Here is a 20,803-nt window from a genome sequence, read left to right on the forward strand (position 1 = left end):
CGTAAAAAGTCAAGGTTTTTACACAATACCTGAAGAGCATTTAAATTTTGGGCTTCCGTGGCGCAATGGTTAGCACGTTCGGCTGTTAACCAATAGGTTGGTGGTTCGAGCCCAACCGGGAGAGGTGTTGCAGGGTCTCAGATGTAACGTAATAAGTCATAACCTATCCACAATACCTGACAACCATTTAATTTCTGAGCTTCCGTGGCTCAATGGTTAGCGCGTTCGGCTGTTAACCACTAGGTTGGTGGTTCGAGCCCATCCGGGAGCGGTGTTGTGAGGTCTCAGATGTGACGTAAAAAGTAAAGGTTTTTACACAATACCTGACGAGCATTTAATTTTTGGGCTTTCGTGGCGCAATGGTTAGCGCGTTCAGCTGTTAACCAATAGGTTGGTGGTTCGAGCCCACCCGGGAGCGTTGTTGTGGGATCTCAAATGTAACGTAGAAAGCCAAAGTTTTTCCACAATACCTGACGAGCATTTAATTTTTGGGCTTCCGTGGCGCAATGGTTAGCGCGTTCAGCTGTTAATCGAAAGGTTGGTGGTTCGAGCCCACCCGGGAGAGGTGTTGTGGGGTCTCAAATGAAGCGTAGAAAGCAAAAGTTTTTCCACAATACCTGACAACCATTTAATTTCTGAGCTTCCGTGGCTCAATGGTTAGCGCGTTCGGCTGTTAACCAATAGGTTGGTGGTTCGAGCCCACCCGGGAGCGGTGTTGCGGGATCTCAAATGTAACGTAGAAAGCCAAAGTTTTTCCACAATACCTGACGACCATTTAATTTTTGGGCTTCCGTGGCGCAATGGTTAGCGCGTTCGGCTGTTAACCGAAAGGTTGGTGGTTCAAGCCCACCCGGGAGCGGTGTTGTGGGATCTCGAATGTAACGTAGAAAGCCAAAGTTTTTCCACAATACCTGACGACCATTTAATTTTTGGGCTTCCGTGGCGCAATGGTTAGCGCGTTCGGCTGGTAACCGAAAGGTTGGTGGTTCAAGCCCATCCGGGAGCGGTGTTGTGACGTCTCAGATGTGACGTAAAAAGTCAAGGTTTTTCCACAATACCTGAAGAGCATTTAAATTTTGGGCTTCCGTGGCGCAATGGTTAGCACGTTCGGCTGTTAACCAATAGGTTGGTGGTTCGAGCCCAACCGGGAGAGGTGTTGCAGGGTCTCAGATGTAACGTAATAAGTCATAACTTATCCACAATACCTGACAACCATTTAATTTCTGAGCTTCCGTGGCTCAATGGTTAGCACGTTCGGCTGTTAACCAAAAGGTTGGTGGTTCGAGCCCATCCGGGAGCGGTGTTGTGAGGTCTCAGATGTGACGTAAAAAGTCAAGGTTTTTACACAATACCTGACGAGCATTTAATTTTTGGGCTTCCGTGGCGCAATGGTTAGCGCGTTTAGCTGTTAATCGAAAGGTTGGTGGTTCGAGCCCACCCGGGAGAGGTGTTGTGGGGTCTCAAATGAAGCGTAGAAAGCAAAAGTTTTTCCACAATACCTGACAATCATTTAATTTCTGAGCTTCCGTGGCTCAATGGTTAGCGCGTTCGGCTGTTAACCAATAGGTTGGTGGTTCGAGCCCACCCGGGAGCGGTGTTGCGGGATCTCAAATGTAACGTAGAAAGCCAAAGTTTTTCCACAATACCTGACGACCATTTAATTTTTGGGCTTCCGTGGCGCAATGGTTAGAGCGTTCGGCTGTTAACCGAAAGGTTGGTGGTTCAAGCCCACCCGGGAGCGGTGTTGTGACGTCTCAGATGTGACGAAAAAAGTCAAGGTTTTTACACAATACCTGAAGAGCATTTAAATTTTGGGCTTCCGTGGCGCAATGGTTAGCGCGTTCGGCTTTTAACCGAAAGGTTGGTGGTTCAAGTCCACCCGGGAGAGGTGTTGCAGGGTCTCAGATGTAACGTAATAAGTCATAACTTATCCACAATACCTGACAACCATTTAATTTCTGAGCTTCCGTGGCTCAATGGTTAGCGCGTTCGGCTGTTAACCAATAGGTTGGTGGTTCGAGCCCATCCGGGAGCGGTGTTGTGAGGTCTCAGATGTGACGTAAAAAGTAAAGCTTTTTACACAATACCTGACGAGCATTTAACTTTTGGGCTTTCGCGGCGCAATGGCTAGCGCGTTCGGCTGTTAACCAATAGGCTGGTGGTTCGAGCCCATCCGGGAGCGGTGTTGTGGGATCTCAAATGTAACGTAGAAAGCCCAAGTTTTTCCACAATACCTGACGACCATTTAATTTTTGGGCTTCCGTGGCGCAATGGTTAGCACGTTCGGCTGTTAACCAAAAAGTTGGTGGTTCGAGCCCACCCGGGAGCGGTGTTGCGGGATCTCAGATGTGACGTAAAAAGTCAAGGTTTTTACACAATACCTGAAGAGCATTTAAATTTTGGGCTTCCGTGGCGCAATGGTTAGCACGTTCGGCTGTTAACCAATAGGTTGGTGGTTCGAGCCCAACCGGGAGAGGTGTTGCAGGGTCTCAGATGTAACGTAATAAGTCATAACTTATCCACAATACCTGACAACCATTTAATTTCTGAGCTTCCGTGGCTCAATGGTTAGCGCGTTCGGCTGTTAACCAATAGGTTGGTGGTTCGAGCCCATCCGGGAGCGGTGTTGTGAGGTCTCAGATGTGACGTAAAAAGTAAAGGTTTTTACACAATACCTGACGAGCATTTAATTTTTGGGCTTTCGTGGCGCAATGGTTAGCGCGTTCAGCTGTTAACCAATAGGTTGGTGGTTCGAGCCCACCCGGGAGCGTTGTTGTGGGATCTCAAATGTAACGTAGAAAGCCAAAGTTTTTCCACAATACCTGACGACCATTTAATTTTTGGGCTTCCGTGGCGCAATGGTTAGCACGTTCGGCTGTTAACCAAAAAGTTGGTGGTTCGAGCCCATCCGGGAGCGGTGTTGTGAGGTCTCAGATGTGACGTAAAAAGTCAAGGTTTTTACACAATACCTGACGAGCATTTAATTTTTGGGCTTCCGTGGCGCAATGGTTAGCGCGTTCGGCTGTTAAACAAAAAGTTGGTGGTTCGAGCCCATCCGGGAGCGGTGTTGTGAGGTCTCAGATGTGACGTAAAAAGTCAAGGTTTTTACACAATACCTGACGAGCATTTAATTTTTGGGCTTTCGTGGCGCAATGGTTAGCGCGTTCAGCTGTTAACCAATAGGTTGGTGGTTCGAGCCCACCCGGGAGCGTTGTTGTGGGATCTCAAATGTAACGTAGAAAGCCAAAGTTTTTCCACAATACCTGACGACCATTTAATTTTTGGGCTTCCGTGGCGCAATGGTTAGCACGTTCGGCTGTTAACCAAAAAGTTGGTGGTTCGAGCCCATCCGGGAGCGGTGTTGTGGGGTCACAAATGAAGCGTAGAAAGCAAAAGTTTTTCCACAATACCTGACAACCATTTAATTTCTGAGCTTCCGTGGCTCAATGGTTAGCGCGTTCGGCTGTTAACCAATAGGTTGGTGGTTCGAGCCCACCCGGGAGCGGTGTTGCGGGATCTCAAATGTAACGTAGAAAGCCAAAGTTTTTCCACAATACCTGACGACCATTTAATTTTTGGGCTTCCGTGGCGCAATGGTTAGCGCGTTCGGCTGTTAACCGAAAGGTTGGTGGTTCAAGCCCATCCGGGAGCGGTGTTGTGACGTCTCAGATGTGACGTAAAAAGTCAAGGTTTTTACACAATACCTGAAGAGCATTTAAATTTTGGGCTTCCGTGGCGCAATGGTTAGCACGTTCGGCTGTTAACCAATAGGTTGGTGGTTCGAGCCCAACCGGGAGAGGTGTTGCAGGGTCTCAGATGTAACGTAATAAGTCATAACTTATCCACAATACCTGACAACCATTTAATTTCTGAGCTTCCGTGGCTCAATGGTTAGCGCGTTCGGCTGTTAACCAATAGGTTGGTGGTTCGAGCCCATCCGGGAGCGGTGTTGTGAGGTCTCAGATGTGACGTAAAAAGTCAAGGTTTTTACACAATACCTGACGAGCCTTTAATTTTTGGGCTTTCGTGGCGCAATGGTTAGCGCTTTCAGCTGTTAACCAATAGGTTGGTGGTTCGAGCCCATCCGGGAGCGGTGTTGTGAGGTCTCAGATGTGACGTAAAAAATCAAGGTTTTTACACAATACCTGACGAGCCTTTAATATTTGGGCTTTCGTGGCGCAATGGTTAGCGCGTTCAGCTGTTAACCAATAGGTTGGTGGTTCGAGCCCACCCGGGAGCGTTGTTGTGGGATCTCAAATGTAACGTAGAAAGCCAAAGTTTTTCCACAATACCTGACGACCATTTAATTTTTGGGCTTCCGTGGCGCAATGGTTAGCGCGTTCAGCTGTTAACCAATAGGTTGGTGGTTCGAGCCCACCCGGGAGCGTTGTTGTGGGATCTCAAATGTTACGTAGAAAGCCAAAGTTTTTCCACAATACCTGACGACCATTTAATTTTTGGGCTTCCGTGGCGCAATGGTTAGCGCGTTCAGCTGTTAACCAATAGGTTGGTGGTTCGAGCCCACCCGGGAGCGTTGTTGTGGGATCTCAAATGTAACGTAGAAAGCCAAAGTTTTTCCACAATACCTGACGACCATTTAATTTTTGGGCTTCCGTGGCGCAATGGTTAGCGCGTTCAGCTGTTAATCGAAAGGTTGGTGGTTCGAGCCCACCCGGGAGAGGTGTTGTGGGGTCTCAAATGAAACGTAGAAAGCAAAAGTTTTTCCACAATACCTGACAACCATTTAATTTCTGAGCTTCCGTGGCTCAATGGCTAGCGCGTTCGGCTGTTAACCAATAGGTTGGTGGTTCGAGCCCATCCGAGAGCGGTGTTGTGAGGTCTAAGATGTGACGTAAAAAGTCAAGGTTTTTACACAATACCTGACGAGCCTTTAATTTTTGGGCTTTCTTGGCGCAATGGTTAGCGCGTTCAGCTGTTAACCAATAGGTTGGTGGTTCGAGCCCACCCGGGAGCGTTGTTGTGGGATCTCAAATGTAACGTAGAAAGCCAAAGTTTTTCCACAATACCTGACGACCATTTAATTTTTGGGCTTCCGTGGCGCAATGGTTAGCGCGTTCGGCTGTTAACCGAAAGGTTGGTGGTTCAAGCCCATCCGGGAGCGGTATTGTGACGTCTCAGATGTGACGTAAAAAGTCAAGGTTTTTACACAATACCTGAAGAGCATTTAAATTTTGGGCTTCCGTGGCGCAATGGTTAGCACGTTCGGCTGTTAACCAATAGGTTGGTGGTTCGAGCCCAACCGGGAGAGGTGTTGCAGGGTCTCAGATGTAACGAAATAAGTCATAACTTATCCACAATACCTGACAACCATTTAATTTCTGAGCTTCCGTGGCTCAATGGTTAGCGCGTTCGGCTGTTAACCAATAGGTTGGTGGTTCGAGCCCATCCGGGAGCGGTGTTGTGAGGTCTCAGATGTGACGTAAAAAGTAAAGCTTTCTACACAATACCTGACGAGCATTTAACTTTTGGGCTTTCGCGGCGCAATGGCTAGCGCGTTCGGCTGTTAACCAATAGGTTGGTGGTTCGAGCCCACCCGGGAGCGTTGTTGTGGGATCTCAAATGTAACGTAGAAAGCCAAAGTTTTTCCACAATACCTGACGACCATTTAATTTTTGGGCTTCCGTGGCGCAATGGTTAGCACGTTCGGCTGTTAACCAAAAAGTTGGTGGTTCGAGCCCATCCGGGAGCGGTTTTGTGAGGTCTCAGATGTGACGTAAAAAGTCAAGGTTTTTACACAATACCTGACGAGCATTTAATTTTTGGGCTTCCGTGGCGCAATGGTTTGCGCGTTCAGCTGTTAATCGAAAGGTTGGTGGTTCGAGCCCACCCGGGAGAGGTGTTGTGGGGTCTCAAATGAAGCGTAGAAAGCAAAAGTTTTTCCACAATACCTGACAACCATTTAATTTCTGAGCTTCCGTGGCTCAATGGTTAGCGCGTTCGGCTGTTAACCAATAGGTTGGTGGTTCGAGCCCACCCGGGAGCGGTGTTGCGGGATCTCAAATGTAACGTAGAAAGCCCAAGTTTTTCCACAATACCTGACGACCACTTAATTTTTGGGCTTCCGTGGCGCAATGGTTAGCGCGTTCAGCTGTTAATCGAAAGGTTGGTGGTTCGAGCCCACCCGGGAGAGGTGTTGTGGGGTCTCAAATGAAACGTAGAAAGCAAAAGTTTTTCCACAATACCTGACAACCATTTAATTTCTGAGCTTCCGTGGCTCAATGGCTAGCGCGTTCGGCTGTTAACCAATAGGTTGGTGGTTCGAGCCCATCCGGGAGCGGTGTTGTGAGGTCTCAGATGTGACGTAAAAAGTCAAGGTTTTTACACAATACCTGACGAGCCTTTAATTTTTGGGCTTTCGTGGCGCAATGGTTAGCGCGTTCAGCTGTTAACCAATAGGTTGGTGGTTCGAGCCCATCCGGGAGCGGTGTTGTGAGGTCTCAGATGTGACGTAAAAAGTCAAGGTTTTTACACAATACCTGACGAGCCTTTAATTTTTGGGCTTTCGTGGCGCAATGGTTAGCGCGTTCAGCTGTTAACCAATAGGTTGGTGGTTCGAGCCCACCCGGGAGCGTTGTTGTGGGATCTCAAATGTAACGTAGAAAGCCAAAGTTTTTCCCCAATTCCTGACGACCATTTAATTTTTGGGCTTCCGTGGCGCAATGGTTAGCGCGTTCAGCTGTTAACCAATAGGTTGGTGGTTCGAGCCCACCCGGGAGAGGTGTTGTGGGGTCTCAAATGAAACGTAGAAAGCAAAAGTTTTTCCACAATACCTGACAACCATTTAATTTCTGAGCTTCCGTGGCTCAATGGTTAGCGCGTTCGGCTGTTAACCAATAGGTTGGTGGTTCGAGCCCACCCGGGAGCGGTGTTGTGGGATCTCAAATGTAACGTAGAAAGCCAAAGTTTATCCACAATACCTGACGAACATTTAATTTTTGGGCTTCCGTGGCGCAATGGTTAGCACGTTCGGCTGTTAACCAAAAGGTTGGTGGTTCGAGCCCATCCGGGAGCGGTGTTGTGAGGTCTCAGATGTGACGTAAAAAGTCAAGGTTTTTACACAATACCTGACGAGCATTTAATTTTTGGGCTTCCGTGGCGCAATGGTTAGCGCGTTCAGCTGTTAACCAATAGGTTGGTGGTTCGAGCCCATCCGGGAGCGGTGTTGTGAGGTCTCAGATGTGACGTAAAAAGTCAAGGTTTTTACACAATACCTGACGAGCCTTTAATTTTTGGGCTTTCGTGGCGCAATGGTTAGCGCGTTCAGCTGTTAACCAATAGGTTGGTGGTTCGAGCCCACCCGGGAGCGTTGTTGTGGGATCTCAAATGTAACGTAGAAAGCCAAAGTTTTTCCACAATACCTGACGACCATTTAATTTTTGGGCTTCCGTGGCGCAATGGTTAGCGCGTTCGGCTGTTAACCAATAGGTTGGTGGTTCGAGCCCACCCGGGAGCGGTGTTGCGGGATCTCAAATGTAACGTAGAAAGCCAAAGTTTTTCCACAATACCTGACGACCATTTAATTTTTGGGCTTCCGTGGCGCAATGGTTAGCGCGTTCGGCTGTTAACCGAAAGGTTGGTGGTTCAAGCCCACCCGGGAGCGGTGTTGTGGGATCTCGAATGTAACGTAGAAAGCCAAAGTTTTTCCACAATACCTGACGACCATTTAATTTTTGGGCTTCCGTGGCGCAATGGTTAGCACGTTCGGCTGTTAACCAAAAAGTTGGTGGTTCGAGCCCATCCGGGAGCGGTGTTGTGAGGTCTCAGATGTGACGTAAAAAGTAAAGCTTTCTACACAATACCTGACGAGCATTTAACTTTTGGGCTTTCGCGGCGCAATGGCTAGCGCGTTCGGCTGTTAACCAATAGGTTGGTGGTTCGAGCCCACCCGGGAGCGTTGTTGTGGGATCTCAAATGTAACGTAGAAAGCCAAAGTTTTTCCACAATACCTGACGACAATTTAATTTTTGGGCTTCCGTGGCGCAATGGTTAGCACGTTCGGCTGTTAACCAAAAAGTTGGTGGTTCGAGCCCATCCGGGAGCGGTTTTGTGAGGTTTCAGATGTGATGTAAAAAGTCAAGGTTTTTACACAATACCTGACGAGCATTTAATTTTTGGGCTTCCGTGGCGCAATGGTTAGCGCGTTCAGCTGTTAATCGAAAGGTTGGTGGTTCGAGCCCACCCGGGAGAGGTGTTGTGGGGTCTCAAATGAAGCGTAGAAAGCAAAAGTTTTTCCACAATACCTGACAACCATTTAATTTCTGAGCTTCCGTGGCTCAATGGTTAGCGCGTTCGGCTGTTAACCAATAGGTTGGTGGTTCGAGCCCACCCGGGAGCGGTGTTGCGGGATCTCAAATGTAACGTGGAAAGCCAAAGTTTTTCCACAATACCTGACGACCATTTAATTTTTGGGCTTCCGTGGCGCAATGGTTAGCGCGTTCGGCTGTTAACCGAAAGGTTGGTGGTTCAAGCCCACCCGGGAGCGGTGTTGTGGGATCTCGAATGTAACGTAGAAAGCCAAAGTTTTTCCACAATACCTGACGACCATTTAATTTTTGGGCTTCCGTGGCGCAATGGTTAGCGCGTTCGGCTGTTAACCGAAAGGTTGGTGGTTCAAGCCCATCCGGGAGCGGTGTTGTGACGTCTCAGATGTGACGTAAAAAGTCAAGGTTTTTACACAATACCTGAAGAGCATTTAAATTTTGGGCTTCCGTGGCGCAATGGTTAGCACGTTCGGCTGTTAACCAATAGGTTGGTGGTTCGAGCCCAACCGGGAGAGGTGTTGCAGGGTCTCAGATGTAACGTAATAAGTCATAACTTATCCACAATACCTGACAACCATTTAATTTCTGAGCTTCCGTGGCTCAATGGTTAGCGCGTTCGGCTGTTAACCAATAGGTTGGTGGTTCGAGCCCATCCGGGAGCGGTGTTGTGAGGTCTCAGATGTGACGTAAAAAGTAAAGCTTTTTACACAATACCTGACGAGCATTTAACTTTTGGGCTTTCGCGGCGCAATGGCTAGCGCGTTCGGCTGTTAACCAATAGGTTGGTGGTTCGAGCCCATCCGGGAGCGGTGTTGTGGGATCTCAAATGTAACGTTGAAAGCCCAAGTTTTTCCACAATACCTGACGACCACTTAGTTTTTGGGCTTCCGTGGCGCAATGGTTAGCGCGTTCAGCTGTTAATCGAAAGGTTTGTGGTTCGAGCCCACCCGGGAGAGGTGTTGTGGGGTCTCAAATGAAACGTAGAAAGCAAAAGTTTTTCCACAATACCTGACAACCATTTAATTTCTGAGCTTCCGTGGCTCAATGGCTAGCGCGTTCGGCTGTTAACCAATAGGTTGGTGGTTCGAGCCCATCCGGGAGCGGTGTTGTGAGGTCTCAGATGTGACGTAAAAAGTCAAGGTTTTTACACAATACCTGACGAGCCTTTAATTTTTGGGCTTTCGTGGCGCAATGGTTAGCGCGTTCAGCTGTTAACCAATAGGTTGGTGGTTCGAGCCCATCCGGGAGCGGTGTTGTGAGGTCTCAGATGTGACGTAAAAAGTCAAGGTTTTTACACAATACCTGACGAGCCTTTAATTTTTGGGCTTTCGTGGCGCAATGGTTAGCGCGTTCAGCTGTTAACCAATAGGTTGGTGGTTCGAGCCCACCCGGGAGCGTTTTTGTGGGATCTCAAATGTAACGTAGAAAGCCAAAGTTTTTCCCCAATACCTGACGACCATTTAATTTTTGGGCTTCCGTGGCGCAATGGTTAGCGCGTTCAGCTGTTAACCAATAGGTTGGTGGTTCGAGCCCACCCGGGAGAGGTGTTGTGGGGTCTCAAATGAAACGTAGAAAGCAAAAGTTTTTCCACAATACCTGACAACCATTTAATTTCTGAGCTTCCGTGGCTCAATGGTTAGCGCGTTCGGCTGTTAACCAATAGGTTGGTGGTTCGAGCCCACCCGGGAGCGGTGTTGTGGGATCTCAAATGTAACGTAGAAAGCCAAAGTTTATCCACAATACCTGACGAACATTTAATTTTTGGGCTTCCGTGGCGCAATGGTTAGCACGTTCGGCTGTTAACCAAAAGGTTGGTGGTTCGAGCCCATCCGGGAGCGGTGTTGGGAGGTCTCAGATGTGACGTAAAAAGTCAAGGTTTTTACACAATACCTGACGAGCATTTAATTTTTGGGCTTCCGTGGCGCAATGGTTAGCGCGTTCAGCTGTTAACCAATAGGTTGGTGGTTCGAGCCCATCCGGGAGCGGTGTTGTGAGGTCTCAGATGTGACGTAAAAAGTCAAGGTTTTTACACAATACCTGACGAGCCTTTAATTTTTGGGCTTTCGTGGCGCAATGGTTAGCGCGTTCAGCTGTTAACCAATAGGTTTGTGGTTCGAGCCCACCCGGGAGCGTTGTTGTGGGATCTCAAATGTAACGTAGAAAGCCAAAGTTTTTCCACAATACCTGACGACCATTTAATTTTTGGGCTTCCGTGGCGCAATGGTTAGCGCGTTCGGCTGTTAACCAATAGGTTGGTGGTTCGAGCCCACCCGGGAGCGGTGTTGCGGGATCTCAAATGTAACGTAGAAAGCCAAAGTTTTTCCACAATACCTGACGACCATTTAATTTTTGGGCTTCCGTGGCGCAATGGTTAGCGCGTTCGGCTGTTAACCGAAAGGTTGGTGGTTCAAGCCAACCCGGGAGCGGTGTTGTGGGATCTCGAATGTAACGTAGAAAGCCAAAGTTTTTCCACAATACCTGACGACCATTTAATTTTTGGGCTTCCGTGGCGCAATGGTTAGCGCGTTCGGCTGTTAACCGAAAGGTTGGTGGTTCAAGCCCATCCGGGAGCGGTGTTGTGACGTCTCAGATGTGACGTAAAAAGTCAAGGTTTTTACACAATACCTGAAGAGCATTTAAATTTTGGGCTTCCGTGGCGCAATGGTTAGCACGTTCGGCTGTTAACCAATAGGTTGGTGGTTCGAGCCCAACCGGGAGAGGTGTTGCAGGGTCTCAGATGTAACGTAATAAGTCATAACTTATCCACAATACCTGACAACCATTTAATTTCTGAGCTTCCGTGGCTCAATGGTTAGCGCGTTCGGCTGTTAACCAATAGGTTGGTGGTTCGAGCCCATCCGGGAGCGGTGTTGTGAGGTCTCAGATGTGACGTAAAAAGTAAAGCTTTTTACACAATACCTGACGAGCATTTAACTTTTGGGCTTTCGCGGCGCAATGGCTAGCGCGTTCGGCTGTTAACCAATAGGTTGGTGGTTCGAGCCCATCCGGGAGCGGTGTTGTGGGATCTCAAATGTAACGTAGAAAGCCCAAGTTTTTCCACAATACCTGACGACCACTTAATTTCTGGGCTTCCGTGGCGCAATGGTTAGCGCGTTCAGCTGTTAATCGAAAGGTTGGTGGTTCGAGCCCACCCGGGAGAGGTGTTGTGGGGTCTCAAATGAAACGTAGAAAGCAAAAGTTTTTCCACAATACCTGACAACCATTTAATTTCTGAGCTTCCGTGGCTCAATGGCTAGCGCGTTCGGCTGTTAACCAATAGGTTGGTGGTTCGAGCCCATCCGGGAGCGGTGTTGTGAGGTCTCAGATGTGACGTAAAAAGTCAAGGTTTTTACACAATACCTGACGAGCCTTTAATTTTTGGGCTTTCGTGGCGCAATGGTTAGCGCGTTCAGCTGTTAACCAATAGGTTGGTGGTTCGAGCCCATCCGGGAGCGGTGTTGTGAGGTCTCAGATGTGACGTAAAAAGTCAAGGTTTTTACACAATACCTGACGAGCCTTTAATTTTTGAGCTTTCGTGGCGCAATGGTTAGCGCGTTCAGCTGTTAACCAATAGGTTGGTGGTTCGAGCCCACCCGGGAGCGTTGTTGTGGGATCTCAAATGTAACGTAGAAAGCCAAAGTTTTTCCACAATACCTGACGACCATTTAATTTTTGGGCTTCCGTGGCGCAATGGTTAGCGCGTTCAGCTGTTAACCAAAAGGTTGGTGGTTCGAGCCCACCCGGGAGCGTTGTTGTGGGATCTCAAATGTAACGTAGAGAGCCAAAGTTTTTCCACAATACCTGACGACAATTTAATTTTTGGGCTTCCGTGGCGCAATGGTTAGCGCGTTCAGCTGTTAACCAATAGGTTGGTGGTTCGAGCCCACCCGGGAGCGTTGTTGTGGGATCTCAAATGTAACGTAGAAAGCCAAAGTTTTTCCACAATACCTGACGACCATTTAATTTTTGGGCTTCCGTGGCGCAATGGTTAGCGCGTTCAGCTGTTAATCGAAAGGTTGGTGGTTCGAGCCCACCCGGGAGAGGTGTTGTGGGGTCTCAAATGAAACGTAGAAAGCAAAAGTTTTTCCACAATACCTGACAACCATTTAATTTCTGAGCTTCCGTGGCTCAATGGCTAGCGCGTTCGGCTGTTAACCAATAGGTTAGTGGTTCGAGCCCATCCGGGAGCGGTGTTGTGAGGTCTCAGATGTGACGTAAAAAGTCAAGGTTTTTACACAATACCTGACGAGCCTTTAATTTTTGGGCTTTCGTGGCGCAATGGTTAGCGCGTTCAGCTGTTAACCAATAGGTTGGTGGTTCGAGCCCACCCGGGAGCGTTGTTGTGGGATCTCAAATGTAACGTAGAAAGCCAAAGTTTTTCCCCAATACCTGACGACCATTTAATTTTTGGGCTTCCGTGGCGCAATGGTTAGTGCGTTCAGCTGTTAATCGAAAGGTTGGTGGTTCGAGCCCACCCGGGAGAGGTGTTGTGGGGTCTCAAATGAAACGTAGAAAGCAAAAGTTTTTCCACAATACCTGACAACCATTTAATTTCTGAGCTTCCGTGGCTCAATGGCTAGCGCGTTCGGCTGTTAACCAATAGGTTGGTGGTTCGAGCCCATCCGGGAGCGGTGTTGTGAGGTCTCAGATGTGACGTAAAAAGTCAAGGTTTTTACACAATACCTGACGAGCCTTTAATTTTTGGGCTTTCGTGGCGCAATGGTTAGCGCGTTCAGCTGTTAACCAATAGGTTGGTGGTTCGAGCCCATCCGGGAGCGGTGTTGTGAGGTCTCAGATGTGACGTAAAAAGTCAAGGTTTTTACACAATACCTGACGAGCCTTTAATTTTTGAGCTTTCGTGGCGCAATGGTTAGCGCGTTCAGCTGTTAACCAATAGGTTGGTGGTTCGAGCCCACCCGGGAGCGTTGTTGTGGGATCTCAAATGTAACGTAGAAAGCCAAAGTTTTTCCACAATACCTGACGACCATTTAATTTTTGGGCTTCCGTGGCGCAATGGTTAGCGCGTTCAGCTGTTAACCAATAGGTTGGTGGTTCGAGCCCACCCGGGAGCGTTGTTGTGGGATCTCAAATGTAACGTAGAGAGCCAAAGTTTTTCCACAACACCTGACGACCATTTAATTTTTGGGCTTCCGTGGCGCAATGGTTAGCGCGTTCAGCTGTTAACCAATAGGTTGGTGGTTCGAGCCCACCCGGGAGCGTTGTTGTGGGATCTCAAATGTAACGTAGAAAGCCAAAGTTTTTCCACAATACCTGACGACCATTTAATTTTTGGGCTTCCGTGGCGCAATGGTTAGCGCGTTCAGCTGTTAATCGAAAGGTTGGTGGTTCGAGCCCACCCGGGAGAGGTGTTGTGGGGTCTCAAATGAAACGTAGAAAGCAAAAGTTTTTCCACAATACCTGACAACCATTTAATTTCTGAGCTTCCGTGGCTCAATGGCTAGCGCGTTCGGCTGTTAACCAATAGGTTGGTGGTTCGAGCCCATCCGGGAGCGGTGTTGTGAGGTCTCAGATGTGACGTAAAAAGTCAAGGTTTTTACACAATACCTGACGAGCCTTTAATTTTTGGGCTTTCGTGGCGCAATGGTTAGCGCGTTCAGCTGTTAACCAATAGGTTGGTGGTTCGAGCCCACCCGGGAGCGTTGTTGTGGGATCTCAAATGTAACGTAGAAAGCCAAAGTTTTTCCCCAATACCTGACGACCATTTAATTTTTGGGCTTCCGTGGCGCAATGGTTAGCGCGTTCAGCTGTTAACCAATAGGTTGGTGGTTCGAGCCCACCCGGGAGAGGTGTTGTGGGGTCTCAAATGAAACGTAGAAAGCAAAAGTTTTTCCACAATACCTGACAACCATTTAATTTCTGAGCTTCCGTGGCTCAATGGCTAGCGCGTTCGGCTGTTAACCAATAGGTTGGTGGTTCGAGCCCATCCGGGAGCGGTGTTGTGAGGTCTCAGATGTGACGTAAAAAGTCAAGGTTTTTCCACAATACCTGACAACCATTTAATTTCTGAGCTTCCGTGGCTCAATGGTTAGCGCGTTCGGCTGTTAACCAATAGGTTGGTGGTTCGAGCCCACCCGGGAGCGGTGTTGTGGGATCTCAAATGTAACGTAGAAAGCCAAAGTTTATCCACAATACCTGACGACCATTTAATTTTTGGGCTTCCGTGGCGCAATGGTTAGCACGTTCGGCTGTTAACCAAAAGGTTGGTGGTTCGAGCCCATCCGGGAGCGGTGTTGTGAGGTCTCAGATGTGACGTAAAAAGTCAAGGTCTTTACACAATACCTGACGAGCATTTAATTTTTGGGCTTCCGTGGCGCAATGGTTAGCGCGTTCAGCTGTTAACCAATAGGTTGGTGGTTCGAGCCCACCCGGGAGCGTTGTTGTGGGATCTCAAATGTAACGTAGAGAGCCAAAGTTTTTCCACAACACCTGACGACCATTTAATTTTTGGGCTTCCGTTGCGCAATGGTTAGCGCGTTCAGCTGTTAACCAATAGGTTGGTGGTTCGAGCCCACCCGGGAGCGTTGTTGTGGGATCTCAAATGTAACGTAGAAAGCCAAAGTTTTTCCACAATACCTGACGACCATTTAATTTTTGGGCTTCCGTGGCGCAATGGTTAGCGCGTTCAGCTGTTAATCGAAAGGTTGGTGGTTCGAGCCCACCCGGGAGAGGTGTTGTGGGGTCTCAAATGAAACGTAGAAAGCAAAAGTTTTTCCACAATACCTGACAACCATTTAATTTCTGAGCTTCCGTGGCTCAATGGCTAGCGCGTTCGGCTGTTAACCAATAGGTTGGTGGTTCGAGCCCATCCGGGAGCGGTGTTGTGAGGTCTCAGATGTGACGTAAAAAGTCAAGGTTTTTACACAATACCTGACGAGCCTTTAATTTTTGGGCTTTCGTGGCGCAATGGTTAGCGCGTTCAGCTGTTAACCAATAGGTTGGTGGTTCGAGCCCACCCGGGAGCGTTGTTGTGGGATCTCAAATGTAACGTAGAAAGCCAAAGTTTTTCCCCAATACCTGACGACCATTTAATTTTTGGGCTTCCGTGGCGCAATGGTTAGCGCGTTCAGCTGTTAACCAATAGGTTGGTGGTTCGAGCCCACCCGGGAGAGGTGTTGTGGGGTCTCAAATGAAACGTAGAAAGCAAAAGTTTTTCCACAATACCTGACAACCATTTAATTTCTGAGCTTCCGTGGCTCAATGGTTAGCGCGTTCGGCTGTTAACCAATAGGTTGGTGGTTCGAGCCCACCCGGGAGCGGTGTTGTGGGATCTCAAATGTAACGTAGAAAGCCAAAGTTTATCCACAATACCTGACGACCATTTAATTTTTGGGCTTCCGTGGCGCAATGGTTAGCACGTTCGGCTGTTAACCAAAAGGTTGGTGGTTCGAGCCCATCCGGGAGCGGTGTTGTGAGGTCTCAGATGTGACGTAAAAAGTCAAGGTCTTTACACAATACCTGACGAGCATTTAATTTTTGGGCTTCCGTGGCGCAATGGTTAGCGCGTTCAGCTGTTAACCAATAGGTTGGTGGTTCGAGCCCATCCGGGAGCGGCGTTGTGAGGTCTCAGATGTGACGTAAAAAGTCAAGGTTTTTACACAATACCTGACGAGCCTTTAATTTTTGGGCTTTCGTGGCGCAATGGTTAGCGCGTTCAGCTGTTAACCAATAGGTTGGTGGTTCGAGCCCACCCGGGAGCGTTGTTGTGGGATCTCAAATGTAACGTAGAGAGCCAAAGTTTTTCCACAATACCTGACGACCATTTAATTTTTGGGCTTCCGTGGCGCAATGGTTAGCGCGTTCAGCTGTTAACCAATAGGTTGGTGGTTCGAGCCCACCCGGGAGCGTTGTTGTGGGATCTCAAATGTAACGTAGAAAGCCAAAGTTTTTCCACAATACCTGACGACCATTTAATTTTTGGGCTTCCGTGGCGCAATGGTTAGCGCGTTCAGCTGTTAATCCAAAGGTTGGTGGTTCGAGCCCACCCGGGAGAGGTGTTGTGGGGTCTCAAATGAAACGTAGAAAGCAAAAGTTTTTCCACAATACCTGACAACCATTTAATTTCTGAGCTTCCGTGGCTCAATGGCTAGCGCGTTCGGCTGTTAACCAATAGGTTGGTGGTTCGAGCCCATCCGGGAGCGGTGTTGTGAGGTCTCAGATGTGACGTAAAAAGTCAAGGTTTTTACACAATACCTGACGAGCCTTTAATTTTTGGGCTTTCGTGGCGCAATGGTTAGCGCGTTCAGCTGTTAACCAATAGGTTGGTGGTTCGAGCCCACCCGGGAGCGTTGTTGTGGGATCTCAAATGTAACGTAGAAAGCCAAAGTTTTTCCCCAATACCTGACGACCATTTAATTTTTGGGCTTCCGTGGCGCAATGGTTAGCGCGTTCAGCTGTTAATCGAAAGGTTGGTGGTTCGAGCCCACCCGGGAGAGGTGTTGTGGGGTCTCAAATGAAACGTAGAAAGCAAAAGTTTTTCCACAATACCTGACAACCATTTAATTTCTGAGCTTCCGTGGCTCAATGGCTAGCGCGTTCGGCTGTTAACCAATAGGTTGGTGGTTCGAGCCCATCCGGGAGCGGTGTTGTGAGGTCTCAGATGTGACGTAAAAAGTCAAGGTTTTTACACAATACCTGACGAGCCTTTAATTTTTGGGCTTTCGTGGCGCAATGGTTAGCGCGTTCAGCTGTTAACCAATAGGTTGGTGGTTCGAGCCCACCCGGGAGCGTTGTTGTGGGATCTCAAATGTAACGTAGAAAGCCAAAGTTTTTCCCCAATACCTGACGACCATTTAATTTTTGGGCTTCCGTGGCGCAATGGTTAGCGCGTTCAGCTGTTAACCAATAGGTTGGTGGTTCGAGCCCACCCGGGAGAGGTGTTGTGGGGTCTCAAATGAAACGTAGAAAGCAAAAGTTTTTCCACAATACCTGACAACCATTTAATTTCTGAGCTTCCGTGGCTCAATGGTTAGCGCGTTCGGCTGTTAACCAATAGGTTGGTGGTTCGAGCCCACCCGGGAGCGGTGTTGTGGGATCTCAAATGTAACGTAGAAAGCCAAAGTTTATCCACAATACCTGACGACCATTTAATTTTTGGGCTTCCGTGGCGCAATGGTTAGCACGTTCGGCTGTTAACCAAAAGGTTGGTGGTTCGAGCCCATCCGGGAGCGGTGTTGTGAGGTCTCAGATGTGACGTAAAAAGTCAAGGTCTTTACACAATACCTGACGAGCATTTAATTTTTGGGCTTCCGTGGCGCAATGGTTAGCGCGTTCAGCTGTTAACCAATAGGTTGGTGGTTCGAGCCCATCCGGGAGCGGCGTTGTGAGGTCTCAGATGTGACGTAAAAAGTCAAGGTTTTTACACAATACCTGACGAGCCTTTAATTTTTGGGCTTTCGTGGCGCAATGGTTAGCGCGTTCAGCTGTTAACCAATAGGTTGGTGGTTCGAGCCCACCCGGGAGCGTTGTTGTGGGATCTCAAATGTAACGTAGAGAGCCAAAGTTTTTCCACAATACCTGACGACCATTTAATTTTTGGGCTTCCGTGGCGCAATGGTTAGCGCGTTCAGCTGTTAACCAATAGGTTGGTGGTTCGAGCCCACCCGGGAGCGTTGTTGTGGGATCTCAAATGTAACGTAGAAAGCCAAAGTTTTTCCACAATACCTGACGACCATTTAATTTTTGGGCTTCCGTGGCGCAATGGTTAGCGCGTTCAGCTGTTAATCCAAAGGTTGGTGGTTCGAGCCCACCCGGGAGAGGTGTTGTGGGGTCTCAAATGAAACGTAGAAAGCAAAAGTTTTTCCACAATACCTGACAACCATTTAATTTCTGAGCTTCCGTGGCTCAATGGCTAGCGCGTTCGGCTGTTAACCAATAGGTTGGTGGTTCGAGCCCATCCGGGAGCGGTGTTGTGAGGTCTCAGATGTGACGTAAAAAGTCAAGGTTTTTACACAATACCTGACGAGCCTTTAATTTTTGGGCTTTCGTGGCGCAATGGTTAGCGCGTTCAGCTGTTAACCAATAGGTTGGTGGTTCGAGCCCACCCGGGAGCGTTGTTGTGGGATCTCAAATGTAACGTAGAAAGCCAAAGTTTTTCCCCAATACCTGACGACCATTTAATTTTTGGGCTTCCGTGGCGCAATGGTTAGCGCGTTCAGCTGTTAACCAATAGGTTGGTGGTTCGAGCTTACCCGGGAGAGGTGTTGTGGGGTCTCAAATGAAACGTAGAAAGCAAAAGTTTTTCCACAATACCTGACAACCATGTAATTTCTGAGCTTCCGTGGCTCAATGGTTAGCGCGTTCGGCTGTTAACCAATAGGTTGGTGGTTCGAGCCCACCCGGGAGCGGTGTTGTGGGATCTCAAATGTAACGTAGAAAGCCAAAGTTTATCCACAATACCTGACGACCATTTAATTTTTGGGCTTCCGTGGCGCAATGGTTAGCACGTTCGGCTGTTAACCAAAAGGTTGGTGGTTCGAGCCCATCCGGGAGCGGTGTTGTGAGGTCTCAGATGTGACGTAAAAAGTCAAGGTTTTTACACAATACCTGACGAGCATTTAATTTTTGGGCTTCCGTGGCGCAATGGTTAGCGCGTTCAGCTGTTAATCGAAAGGTTGGTGGTTCGAGCCCACCCGGGAGAGGTGTTGTGGGGTCTCAAATGAAGCGTAGAAAGCAAAAGTTTTTCCACAATACCTGACAACCATTTAATTTCTGAGCTTCCGTGGCTCAATGGTTAGCGCGTTCGGCTGTTAACCAATAGGTTGGTGGTTCGAGCCCACCCGGGAGCGGTGTTGCGGGATCTCAAATGTAACGTAGAAAGCCAAAGTTTTTCCACAATACCTGACGACCATTTAATTTTTGGGCTTCCGTGGCGCAATGGTTAGCGCGTTCAGCTGTTAATCGAAAGGTTGGTGGTTCGAGCCCACCCGGGAGAGGTGTTGTGGGGTCTCAAATGAAACGTAGAAAGCAAAAGTTTTTCCACAATACCTGACAACCATTTAATTTCTGAGCTTCCGTGGCTCAATGGCTAGCGCGTTCGGCTGTTAACCAATAGGTTGGTGGTTCGAGCCCATCCGGGAGCGGTGTTGTGAGGTCTCAGATGTGACGTAAAAAGTCAAGGTTTTTACACAATACCTGACGAGCCTTTAATTTTTGGGCTTTCGTGGCGCAATGGTTAGCGCGTTCAGCTGTTAACCAATAGGTTGGTGGTTCGAGCCCACCCGGGAGCGTTGTTGTGGGATCTCAAATGTAACGTAGAAAGCCAAAGTTTTTCCCCAATACCTGACGACCATTTAATTTTTGGGCTTCCGTGGCGCAATGGTTAGCGCGTTCAGCTGTTAACCAATAGGTTGGTGGTTCGAGCCCACCCGGGAGCGTTGTTGTGGGATCTCAAATGTAACGTAGAAAGCCAAAGTTTTTCCCCAATACCTGACGACCATTTAATTTTTGGGCTTCCGTGGCGCAATGGTTAGCGCGTTCAGCTGTTAACCAATAGGTTGGTGGTTCGAGCCCACCCGTGAGAGGTGTTGTGGGGTCTCAAATGAAACGTAGAAAGCAAAAGTTTTTCCACAATACCTGACAACCATTTAATTTCTGAGCTTCCGTGGCTCAATGGTTAGCGCGTTCGGCTGTTAACCAATAGGTTGGTGGTTCGAGCCCACCCGGGAGCGGTGTTGTGGGATCTCAAATGTAACGTAGAAAGCCAAAGTTTATCCACAATACCTGACGACCATTTAATTTTTGGGCTTCCGTGGCGCAATGGTTAGCACGTTCGGCTGTTAACCAAAAGGTTGGTGGTTCGAGCCCATCCGGGAGCGGTGTTGTGAGGTCTCAGATGTGACGTAAAAAGTCAAGGTCTTTACACAATACCTGACGAGCATTTAATTTTTGGGCTTCCGTGGCGCAATGGTTAGCGCGTTCAGCTGTTAACCAATAGGTTGGTGGTTCGAGCCCATCCGGGAGCGGTGTTGTGAGGTCTCAGATGTGACGTAAAAAGTCAAGGTTTTTACACAATACCTGACGAGCCTTTAATTTTTGGGCTTTCGTGGCGCAATGGTTAGCGCGTTCAGCTGTTAACCAATAGGTTGGTGGTTCGAGCCCACCCGGGAGCGTTGTTGTGGGATCTCAAATGTAACGTAGAGAGCCAAAGTTTTTCCACAATACCTGACGACCATTTAATTTTTGGGCTTCCGTGGCGCAATGGTTAGCGCGTTCAGCTGTTAACCAATAGGTTGGTGGTTCGAGCCCACCCGGGAGCGTTGTTGTGGGATCTCAAATGTAACGTAGAAAGCCAAAGTTTTTCCACAATACCTGACGACCATTTAATTTTTGGGCTTCCGTGGCGCAATGGTTAGCGCGTTCAGCTGTTAATCCAAAGGTTGGTGGTTCGAGCCCACCCGGGAGAGGTGTTGTGGGGTCTCAAATGAAACGTAGAAAGCAAAAGTTTTTCCACAATACCTGACAACCATTTAATTTCTGAGCTTCCGTGGCTCAATGGCTAGCGC

General features: G+C 48.4%; 1 non-coding gene across 1 annotated transcript; it reads left to right on the forward strand.

The window, feature by feature from the left end:
• The first annotated feature begins 933 nt into the window (after positions 1-933).
• TRNAT-GGU (transfer RNA threonine (anticodon GGU)) lies at positions 934-1,006 on the forward strand. Its single transcript has one exon. It is a non-coding gene; the product is annotated as a tRNA-Thr (tRNA).
• The last annotated feature ends 19,797 nt before the right edge of the window (positions 1,007-20,803 follow it).

Source organism: Phalangium opilio, unplaced genomic scaffold, assembly GCF_054372755.1.
Source record: "Phalangium opilio isolate 3A_F unplaced genomic scaffold, DU_Popi_V2 ptg000021l_1, whole genome shotgun sequence".
In the NCBI taxonomy this organism is placed as follows: Eukaryota; Metazoa; Arthropoda; class Arachnida; order Opiliones; family Phalangiidae; genus Phalangium; species Phalangium opilio.